The sequence below is a fragment of the Trachurus japonicus genome, chromosome 8 (assembly GCF_045865225.1).
Source record: "Trachurus japonicus isolate A0001 chromosome 8, Traja_1.0".
NCBI classification, from domain to species: Eukaryota; Metazoa; Chordata; class Actinopteri; order Carangiformes; family Carangidae; genus Trachurus; species Trachurus japonicus.
The window spans coordinates 15,537,572-15,549,763 of record NC_140914.1 but is presented as its reverse complement, the minus strand read 5'-3'; the positions used below and the strand labels follow the sequence as shown (position 1 = coordinate 15,549,763).

General features: G+C 43.0%; 2 long non-coding RNA genes across 2 annotated transcripts in view; one reads left to right on the top strand and one right to left on the bottom strand.

Moving 5' to 3' along the window:
* The window catches only part of LOC146982918 (uncharacterized), a 30,056-nt gene extending 26,319 nt beyond the window's left edge, over positions 1 to 3,737 (top strand). Inside the window, exon 3 of the long non-coding RNA XR_015036349.1 lies at positions 3,486 to 3,737. This is a non-coding gene — a long non-coding RNA (uncharacterized LOC146982918). The remainder of the gene's footprint in view (positions 1 to 3,485) is intronic.
* LOC146982915 (uncharacterized) overlaps positions 1 to 12,192 on the bottom strand; it is a 119,339-nt gene that overhangs the window by 83,073 nt on the left and 24,074 nt on the right. The gene's annotated exons all lie outside the window — the stretch shown is intronic.

Below are 12,192 nucleotides of genomic sequence, written 5' to 3'. Positions count from 1 at the left end.
TTCAAAGCAAAGTAATTAAATCCTCTCTTTGGCAGGAACAATGAGGTATTCCAAGGTAATACACACTGTGGCGAGATACATGCGGTACACTTTGTGCTCGGTAAGGCTTAGGTAGCCAGGTTCCCCGAGGTCAGAGAAAACACTTGATGCACAGTGTTGCTCATCAGGGTTGTTGATCACTATCATTCTCCATAAACATGGTTGGTCAAATTAAGAAATGAAGGATAGTCTGAACACGAAAGCGGCTATGACGCAGAGCGAACTCAGGTGGCTCATGGGTTAGGATCAGAGCTGAGGTAATGGAGTGCACTCAGGTTCAATATTTGCATGTGTGTATGAGTTCATACAGGCCCATAGGTGCATATGTACATCTGTACATGTCATGGCTGTATGTTTGCACCTGTTTACCCCTCAGTCCAGTCTCATATTACCAACATCAATTCCTCCAAAAGGTTCATCCATGGAGTTATGTTGGACTCTGAGCCACTAATGCACTCAGAGCAGCAAAGAACCAATTATATATAATTAGCTTCGCGCAGTGGCTAGGCTAACAGGCAGCCAATATTGACCCAGTCTGTCATTTAGACAGCACACTGTGTGCTCCCGTTGTTGGTAATGGCTGTTTGGGACCCATGGGCCCCAGTTAGACAGTGACACACAGATTGTGGGACATGGCCTTGTGTTCCCTTTATTTATCACATGGTCCAAGAATCTACAGACATTAGCCGCCTGCTGTTTTTAGCAACAGGAACATAAAGGGAAATTCTATTTTGGTCATTTCCACATATTGGATTATTTTGATTCCCTCACCTCCAAGCACCCTCAACACTGTCCTTCCCTCTACCTCTCTAAATATGCCCTTATGTGCATTTGTGCACTTATTTGTGTTTACATGGTCTTGTCCTTGCATTTATCAGCAGTAAGGATAGAGAGGCTGACAGGCAGAAATGGCCTTGTCTTCTTATCACTTAACTCTCTGCTGCTTCTCCTCTTCTGCCTTCAGTATCCTGCTTTCACCATCCGTGCCAGACTGGATGAAACTATCAAATGCAACGGAGTGTGTCACTTATCTAATGGGTAAAAATGGTTAAAAGTGGATCTCCAGGAAATAATGGTAACAGTTCTCATTTATAATTGCAGTGTATTGAAGTACAACCATTTTTACCTGAATTCACCCAGACAGACTATTTCTTGGAAACAGTAACCCATGTTAAGTTTGTACTCTGTGAACTCTTTGTGAAAATGATCTGTGCACACAGTCAAAAAGTACATAAAGGCATCAAGTGCAAGGTCAATAAAGAGTGGCCTGAAGAGAGATGTTCTTCTAGGTTATTGTGGTTTATGTTAAAGAAATTGCATTATCACTTTGCACACAAATTAAAATTCAGTCAGTGGACTCTGTGGAATCAGGGGGCTGCAAACGTGGTGTGACTTTACATAACATTTTGTTTCTGGAGAAATGTTCTCGGTTGGAAAACTAATTAGCTGTGTAAACAAAAATCATTTTAATTTGAGAGGGAAATAACAGATCATTATTCAGTCCCAAACTTTTTTCTCCTATAACCTTGTGTGAGGAGCCCTGGTCTACTGTCTGCAGCCACACAGGCCTTTGTCACAGAAGATATTTTGACAGTGAGAAAACCCATCCATCCATCCATCCATTGTCCACCGCATTATCCGGAGTCGGGTCGCGGGGGCAGCAGTCGGAGCAGGGATCCCCAGACTTCTCTCTCCCCGGACACTTCCTCCAGCTCTTCCGGGGGGGACCCCAAGGCGTTCCCAGGCCAGCCGAGTGACTCCAGCGTGCCCTGGGTCTTCCTCGGGGCCTCCTCCCGGTGGGACATGCCCGGAACACCTCCCGAGGGAGGCGTCCAGGGGGCATCCAATACAGGTGCCCGAGCCACCTCAGCTGGCTCCTCTCGATGTGGAGGAGCAGCGGCTCTACTCCGAGCTCCTCCCGGGTGACAGAGCTCCTCACCCTATCTCTAAGGGAGCGCCCCGCCACCCTGTGGAGGAAACTCATTTCGGCCGCTTGTATCCGGGATCCCGTTCTTTCGGTCATGACCCAGAGTTCATGACCATAGGTGAGGGTGGGAACGTATATCGACCGGTAAATCGAGAGCTTTGCCTTTCGATCTCGCGCTCCATTCTCCCCTCACTCGTCAATGAACAGAACCGGTGACAAAGGGCAGCCCTGCCGGAGTCCAACACGCACCGGGAACAGGTCTGACTTACTGCCGGCAATGCGAACCAAGCTCCTGCTCCGGTCATACAGGGACCGTACAGCCCTCAGCAGAGGGCCTCCGACCCCATACTCTCGGAGCACCTCCCACAGGATGCCACGTGGGACACGGTCGAAAGCCTTCTCCAAGTCCACAAAACACATGTGGACTGGTTGGGCAAACTCCCATGCGCCCTCGAGCACCCTGCGGAGGGTGTAGAGCTGGTCCAGCGTTCCACGGCCAGGGCGAAAACCGTATTGTTCCTCCTGAATCCGAGGTTCGACTATCGGCCGAATTCTCCTCTCCAGCACCCTGGAATAGACTTTCCCCGGGAGGCTGAGGAGTGTGATCCCCCGGTAGTTGGAACACACCCTCCGGTCCCCCTTTTTGAAGAGAGGGACCACCACCCCGGTCTGCCAGTCCAGAGGCACTGTCCCCGACTGCCACGCGATGCTGCAGAGGCATGTCAGCCACGACAGCCCCGCAACATCCAGAGACTTGAGGTACTCAGGGCGGATTTCATCCAACCCCGGTGCCTTGCCACTGAGGAGCTTCCGGACTACCTCAGTGATTTCAGCTTGGGTGATGAATGAATCGACCTCTGAATCCTCAGCCTCTGCTTCCTCGACGGAAGGCGTGAGAAAACCCAACAAGTTGTTGTCAATAACATTAACGAAGCAGGGCCCTTGTCCCTCAGAGACTACAAGGTCATGTCCTGTGTTCCTGGGTTAATCTGTGTCTAAATCTATTTTTACACCCACATTTTGTGGTTTTAGATGTGTACATGTTTCATAGTTTTAAAAAAATGTTATGTGGATCTTGTTTGTGGTGTTTCCTCTCCCCTACTCACCTGACCATTCTGTATCGCTATGTTTAGACATGGGCTCACTATAAATAGATTGTTTCCCCTCCCTGTTCTCTAGATTCTCAAAGGGATATTTCACCCAAGATCAATAATTCACCGATTTTCTACTCACCGTCATGACAAGGAAGGGTTTGGAGAGTCATCAAAATGCTTTTGGAGTTCCAGGAGGGGTCCGGCTGGCAACAGATTTTCATATAATGGCGGTGGATAGTGCTTTTAAAGCCACGGATAACTCTGAAAATTCTCCCAGCCCTTAGTCGACATGCGGGTGAGTAGATAATGAGTGCAATTTGAATTTTGGGTGAACTATCCCTTTAATAAAGGTGGGTAGCAGCCAAGGGGACTAGAGTCACACAAAATTAAGTACATGAAATGATTTATTGTATGACATTTGGCAGGAAACCAGCTGTTGGACAGGGGAAAGGACTGGATCGGCTGAGGAGGCAAATAGTGTCTCGCTGGGGGTCTGTCGATGCCGGTGGTACAAAGGGAGGTACAAAGGTGAAGAGTCTTGCTGTGAACAGCAGCAGACAAGCTTTCCTCGCTGTGGACTAATTAGCTGGCCTGCATGTGAGAGCTGCCAGCCAGAGGGAGAAGCCTTGCTCTTAAGAATTCACCTTCCCATTCACTCTCTACTTGTTAACTCATATTTTGAGTATTTGACTCTACTAGCTACTAATCTAGCTACAGTATGAAAACATATATGCTGCAAGTTCTTGTTAAATAAATAGTATCAAGGTTTTTAAAAGTGTAACATTAAATATAACACAATAATTCAATTCAAACATGTACACATGCCTGCTGACTAAAATGGTTAAAAATACCCTGATGGCTCTTCTTCATATGGTCTCAAGCTGTTTTGAACACATTAGCTACCTGTGATCTTGTTCATGCATGAATGCTCCCCACTGATAAAAGCACAGAAGCCATGTACAAATTTCTATATAAATCAAAATTAAACATTTTAGATATTGTTCCAATTCATGATTGCAGCATGTACATATACCATATAGACCTAAAATGTATTTAAAATACAAATTTTACTCTGGGTTTTTCCATTTATCTTATAAATGGATATCTTCATATACCCATACAATCCATAGTAGGCTATGTGATGATATGTCCCCTTATAGGTGACATATACTGTATGTAGCTTACATATACATCCTAAAGGTAAGCCTTTTTCATTCAATTAATCCTTTATATCAATAATATATTCCATCAATAGAGTCCTGGCTGGCATCACAGTGACTCGGAGTAATTTGTTATACTGATCACATAAGCACTACGAGAGCATGTAGTGTAAAAATAGATTTACCAGTGACTATGTATCCATCAGCCCATCACCCTTACCTGAAACAGCTTAATAAATCAAAGTAATACACTGCAGCTTTCACAGTCCACCAAGATTAGTTATAGTTCAGGGGCAGTTTCTAAGTGGTTTCCTTGATGCAGTACTTTTACAAACTGCTCATCTAACCAAAATAAGTCATTAATGGTGGAGTGCATACACTGGTCACAAACTTAAAGGTCAGGATGCTGTTTTTATTATGACTCTGGGGTTTCAGAGTATGCTCTCCTCAAGTAATGTGTCTGAACACGGTGCATTTTCTAAATGGTCCTTTCTTCAGAAAATAAATCATGTTTATTTCAGCCTTTCCTCTGTGCACACATGTGGCCTTTTGAAGGTTGTTACATGTACACAGTCGCTGTCAGCCTCCCAAATCCAATACCATCCATTGTTTCTGCCACGTCTGTGTTTTTATTGTCACCGACTGGTTTCCCACCTGCTGGCTGCTCTGCCCCTGCAGTCACCTGCAACCCTCTCACCCAGTCTTCCCTACCATATGCACCTATATACTGTACATAATGCCCTGCTGCTTACACTCCCCAGTGGTCATGTTGTTGTGTTTTTTCCCCTCTGAATATGACAGCTCCAAATGTTCAGACATTTCTGGGGAAATAAATGTCACTCACAGTTTTATGTTGTTTTGTTTTTAGTGTGCAAATGTGTGTGTGTCGCATGAGTGTGTTCTAATTATGAGTGCTTCCTGTTTACACATCTGATAAAACTAAAAAAAAAGAACAAAAAAGGCAAAAATTGCCACAACAGATCAACACACACACACACACACACATACAGAGCTTGTTAAGTCCAACTGTACCGGTGTAGTGAGCATGCCTCTGCATACTGCCTATGCAATTATTTGAAAAGAACGTGCATATAAGCCTTATTAGCCAAACAGTAGGAATGTCCATGCTGGCCACTGAGCACTAACCCTCTCAGCAGTTGGTGGGATTGGCTTCACACTGAGTCAGAATGGGCACCGGTTACACGGTGAAGATGTAAACAAAAACAGAGAAAATGGACAGGACAGGCCATGTGTTCATCCTGAGTTATGAAATCCTGCTTTGTTGATCTGAGTGACAGCACCTGGAGAGATATTCTCTCACACAGGGCACTGAATGTGAACATTTACATTGTAAATCACTGCTGATGGAAAGCAGCAACAAGTCGTCATGTTGTTGCTGGCAATCTGATGAAACTAAGCATTTTATTCAAACAGTTGAATAATATCTCAGATTGCCCATCAGATAGCCTCAATTGCATAATTACGACGAGTGACTATCTATTTATGATTTTTCCCATTGCATGCTTGTATGCAAGCCACATGTAATATTGGATACAGACAGTGATTAGCAGGCTTTTAGCAGCTACTAATTGGGACATGGTATGCATTAAGCCATGATGAAGTGCGTGATGCAGGCCTGTTGCACAACCTTTGGAAACCTGCTATCAGCTGCGTGGTTCAAGCTTTGAGGGGGAGCATTTCGAGTGTCAATTAGCTGCCATTACAGTCAGCACTTGAGAATTACTCAGACTTGTCTAACGTGTCGATTTCTTCCTCCAAAGCACAGCTACTTTTTTGCTAACATAAATAGATAAAATTGAGTTCTGTGTTGCAGTTTAATTAGATTTTACACACAGCACCAGTACAGCATCTCAAAATGTTTATACCTCAGGTACCAGGTGGGGATTTTATGTAATATTTGTTGGCAAGGAGGGACAAGAGGTTGGTGGGGAGAGTAAATGTTGACATAACAGCCTGGAGGGTGGCTTGGCTGATGTTATTAATATTTGCTATTAAAGGTGTGTATGTATGTATGTGTGTGTGTGTGTGTGTGTGTGTGTGTGTGTGTGTGAGCTGGAATTTAGACTATCAATCCTAGCCAAGAGACTTGCTACCTTTCCCTCTCTCCTTTCTTCCCCCTCCCGTTCTTTTTTGTCTCTGCGTGAAGCTATTAGAGTTACGTAAACAGTGCTGCAAAGGGCAGCAGCCCACTGACGTCTAAGGTTAAGCATTTATAAGATCACTCAGTGGTGGTCACATTTACCAACTATACTACAGCTCAGGGAAGTAACACAGGTTTGGAACTGACCATGCACTGCCCGAGATACAAGTCTGCCGAATGCCTCATGGAAACATGGTAACGCACCCAAGGCCAATTTTCCAAAAGTGCTTTTCACTGGGCTCTTTTGTCTTCAGACTCTCACGGAAACAAATGATCTTATATTACATCTGTGACATACAGGTCTGATCCGGTCTGCATTTGGAGGGTGGCGCATGTTAGTGAGAGTGCCCCATCTGTGCACACACAGCAATCCACAAAAAACAACATTTACTGCTGTTATCCACCACTGTCATACAGGTTAACTGAGGTATAGCACCTTATTTGGGGAGAAACTCAAGCTCACAGAATAATATTCATATTCATCTACTAGAAATATATATATATTTTTTTACATTTTCTGTAATTTTAGTTTTTTTTTTTTTTTTTTTTTTTAACCACATTGCTAAATTTTTGGGCTTGTCACTTCTTGATCTGTTGTTATTTTGAAACTCAACACAGGTGCTACAAGTACTACAAAACAGGAAGTGTATCATGAAAACTTTCTTGACTGACTTTTGGCCACTTGGGGGCAGTACAACTAGCTACAATATGTTATGGTGTAAATATGGCGAACATGTTGCAAAAAACTTCACCAAAAAAGATGGATATTTTAGCTTGTAGTCTATCTACTATCCACTTTTTTTTTTTTAGATGTTTAGTGCTACTATATGTTTAGTAGCTTGATGCTAATTTTAGACAGTTGTTTTGTGCTAGGAAGGTTGTGTGCAGTGGTTGAGGCTAAGAATCTCTGAGACGAGTCCAAAACGTACAAACATAGAATGAGCTTTGCTATAATGATGCTCTCTGTTGCGCAGAGGAGAACAGCAGGTCCTCTGTAGGGTTGTCACTATTAGCAAGCCCTTTCACATGGACTGATGTGCCATTTGTTGTAATACATGATTAGATCAGCTGTACTTTTGCGTTCCAGATGTAGCCAACAGTTAGTCTTTTCTCTGTTTGCATGCTGGGCAGGGTTGTTAGGTAAACTCAGATCCAAGAATCAATGTAAGCTTACATGTTTCCCTGTTTTTACTCTGCTCTTCTCAGGAAAACAACCATGTGACCTGAAGAATTCCTGGTTAGCCCCCTGAACCACCATCTGCTGAGTGTATGTGAGGCTATCAACAATGTCAAATCATTTGATGCAGCAAAGAGAGGCTGAAAAATACTCTGCTGATGGTTTTAACAACTGCATAAAAATCACACCCTCACCATCATGTCTGCAAAGGAAACAGTTACCTTGACACATCATCATGGATCATATTTTGTGTCTGTTTCCTTCACTGTGAGATGAAATTGTAGCCACATGGACAAAAACAGGTCAGCGATGTGAAATACTAAAAACACAAGACTTGAGGCACATGGTTCCCATATCGAAGTGATGTTTTCTGTCACATATTTACAACTTTGTGTTGTACGTCATGCAGGGACCACAACATCATGTTGCATGTCGCAGATAACAAGACAGTTGACAGATTGTCACTTTATCAAAACATACAAGTGGTCTGCAAACGAAACCTGGGCTTAGGCCGGGACTCTGATTGGCTCTGAAACCTGAAGCCTTTGTATTGGAAACTGCATGGCTCATGCTTCATTCAACAGTCTCCCTGCACCATGGCCCAGCCTGACACGCAACTGCCACAGGTCTCACGCCATGTAAACACAGCATGACCCCTGCTTCCCTCAGCGTACTAGATCAGATGGTCTCCCTTACACCAGGAGTCCGCTACTGGAAGATCTTATCTCGCTTATAATCCACTAACCATGAATGACTCTGCCGAGAGGTTTAAACATGTTGTCCTTCTGTGGAACATACTGTAAGGCATTGGATTTCTAAGAACTCCCTTTTCTTGGACGTTCCAATAAAAACTGTCAATTAGGCTTGCAGGCCAGTGTGGCACTGCACATTTAGTCAATTATATCTGGTCTCAGAGGTGGCAAAGATCAAGTTTTAAGCTAGCTGCAAACAAAGTTGGGCATGTAAACATGGAGCCAAAGATTTCTGAAAGCTGTCACTGTGTGATGAGAGTTTTAGAAAGGAAACGGAGAGCAAAACAAACCCCAACTCTTTGTCACAGTTAACCTTATCTGGTGTTTATACCAGGGAATCAGCAAGTGTAGTTAATCCTGAGGAAGTAAAACCTCACGTTCAAAAATAGTTTCACAAAAAACTGCACCTACATACTGCATTTAAATCCCTGACATCAAATTATGTAGATAAGATAAGTCATGTACAGTCAATGGCTGTGATTTGCTTTAATTACGGTATGTGGTCATATCATGAATAGAAAAGTCTTTAAAAGGTGTAATTGACATCATTGTCCATTCAGTGATTGTTGCTATTGTGTGTGTGTGTTTTATTTTTTAAATAATTCCAAAATCCTCTCTTCGTGAAACTGCACATAAATAAATTTAAAAAAAAAAACAATTTTATCATGGATGAACATTTCAATTCAACATGTTTCATCATGTGTTTTATAAATTGTGCAGCTCTGATTAGAAGTGCTTTTGTGCATCTGTCAGATTTGGTTGCAATTGCACAAGTGAAGTGTATTACATACAAGGACTGTACTGAAGTGTTTTGTGTATGGCATCTATCTTTGAATTATTGAGCAAGAAGCAGCAAACAAAACTTATTAATCAGCTCCACAGACTTCCACCAACACACACTCACTCACAACACATCCCTACTGTATGCATGCACATATGTTCTTGTCGACTGTTAATTAGACTTCTCAGGAGCTGATGAAGTGTCAAGCATGTTACGCACACGTGGCGGGTAATGTGCGAGCTGCCATTGACGGTGGTGATGACACAATACCAAAACAGTTTCTGTTGCTCTCTGCTGTCAGGTTTCTAGCATATGTGCTATACTGCCAGTAAACGTCAGGACCATTTATGAAATCTGTCAGTGTGTTTCTTCAGCTGGTTTTCATGCTGTGGCCACATAATGCTTCAGCTGTAAAAATGCAAATGAGTTTAACCCACAACACATTATAAAAATCTCTATGGCTCTTCTCTGCTTACAGATTAGAGTGCTTCTCCATGGTCCGACACATCTGCGTCATCAGACTCTATGATATTTTCAATGGTAAAAATATAATATTTAGCTAGAATGAAAACTGGCAACATTTCAATCAACAGCGTGATCTTTGTCAAGTTCAAACAATGTGATGTGGTGGACTATAGAGGATGGCTCCCTCCACTAGGTGCAAGCCATTGGCATGATGAGATGGCCTCAATTGGTCGACAGGCAGAGCCATTAACCAATATACATTGAGAAACTTTAGTATTTTCCCATATCCAGTATAACTTACAGAATTCTATAACGCCCCTCACTCACCTTCTCTGCTGCAGAAACCCTCATCCATGCATTCATCACATCCAGACTGGACTATTGCAACAGCATCCTCTATGGTTCACCATCCAAACTCCTCAATAAACTGCAATACATCCAAAACTCAGCCGCACGCCTGCTCACCCACACCCGCTCCAGAGATCACATCACCCCCGTCCTCCGTGACCTGCACTGGCTGCCCATCACTCACCGCATACAGTTCAAAATCATCCTCCTCACACACAAAGCACTTAATAACCTGGCCCCCCCCTACCTCACAGACCTGCTCCATCACCACACCCCCTCCCGCGACCTCCGCTCATCCGAAGGAAACATCCTGTCACTACCCACACGGACCAAGCACCGAACCTGGGGGGACAGAGCCTTCTCCATCACTGCCCCCTCCCTCTGGAACGCACTCCCCAAACCCATCCACACCTGCACTCACCTCCCAACATTCAAGACCATGTTAAAAACACACCTTTTTAAATCAGCTTTTAATACATAATTTCTGTGTGTGTTTTATATTGTTTTCTATGTTTTATACTGTCTTTGCTGCTTTTAATTGAATGTCTTGTGTTCTTAACTGCATTTATTGTATGTAAAGTGTCTTTGAGCTTTTGGAAAAGCGCTTATAAATAAAATTTATTATTATTATTATTATAATGATCGAGACTCTAGATGGATCTATGTAGTGTATCATGCATATTATATGCTTCTGTAAATGTCTTTCATTGTTTCTCAATGTATATTGGTTAATGGCTCTGCCTATCATCCAATTGAGGCCATCTCATCATGCCAATGGCTTGCACTTGGTGGAGGGAACCATCCTCTATATACAGTATAGGAGACCACCACATCACATTGTTTTAACTTGACAAAGATCACGTTGTTGATCGAAATGTTGTTTGTCTTAATAATAAAAGTCTGAAACAGATACTGGTGTGCGGGCTCTACGTCCCTCTACTGTTACTCAATATGAAGCCCAGCACCCACGGCCATGTGCATATATCCAAACCCACTTTCTATAGGCTACTGAAAACTGGAACATCATTACCATTACCAGATCGAAAAAAAATGTTTTCATATCAACTGAACCACTGTGTCCTAACAGAGGGCCACAACATTTTTTTTACCCCCAGTCTTTTCTGTCCTCTTTACTAATTGATGAAGGCAAACAAGGCTGAGAAGGAAATGAGTCTAATGTGTGTGATTGGCTGTGGCCTGAGTGGACTGCAGCTGGTGTGTTTACTCTGCTTGAGGGCCACGTTGCCAGGACAGTGTATGTGCTGGGGTTCAGCTAAGTAACACAACAGGCTGGGACACAAATATGGCTCAAGACTGATGAGTCGAGAAACACACACACACACACACACACACACACACACACACACACACTCTCAGACCGAGATGCTTAAAAGATGTATTATACAATGCTGCGAGTGTTTGTGTTGACTGACCCTGAGCCAGTTCTCAGGTGCACAGTCAGGGTTTGTTGGTTTTGTCCTCGAAGTTCAAGTAAATTAGTCGTGAAAATGTTGATGTTTCTCTTCATCTGACCAAACACATTAGAAAAACTAAGCCGGCTGAATTTTCGCCATGACCTGTTCTACGTCAGCTGTTACTGTGAAACTGAAACATTTTTCAAATTTCTATTTAAAATCTAAAATCTATGTTTTCTTTGTGGTAATACTTTTTACTGCACTTCAAACTACTGTGTTTCACCGAGGTTCCCAGTATGGGAACAGGATTCTTTGAAATCACTTACCAGTAATTCCCCCTCCTGGGGTCAGTAAAATGCATCTTAATCTTAATTTATGGCCTTTAACGTCATTAGTAGAATCAAGGTCAAGGTAACTTTATTTGTATCCATAGGTAGATTCAGTGACCTGTCCTGCTTTGCGCAGAACTGAACAGCTTTGAGCATTGAACATAATTGGCTCTAGTTTCAAAAGACATCACTGCAAGACTGACATATTTATATAATCTCACTCTAACTCTTAAAACAGAAGGCTTTTCTTACCGAGGTGTGAAAAATGATTAAATAAAAATGAAAATGAATTGAGACCAAGGCCATACTGTCTCCAGCTCTCCAAGGGGGTCTGCGTCGGGCGAAGGCCATGCGCACAAATGCACACAGTCTGGTTGACAGCTCAGTGACCAGACAGATGACCATGTGTCTGTCTGATTAGCTCTGTCTGTACAATGTGTGACTCCTGATGTTAAGGTTATGGGTTTGATTCCCATTTTGGCAGTTCCCTCCATGGCACTCTCAAAATTTCTGGAAAGGAAATTTTCAACCTTGCAATGCAATC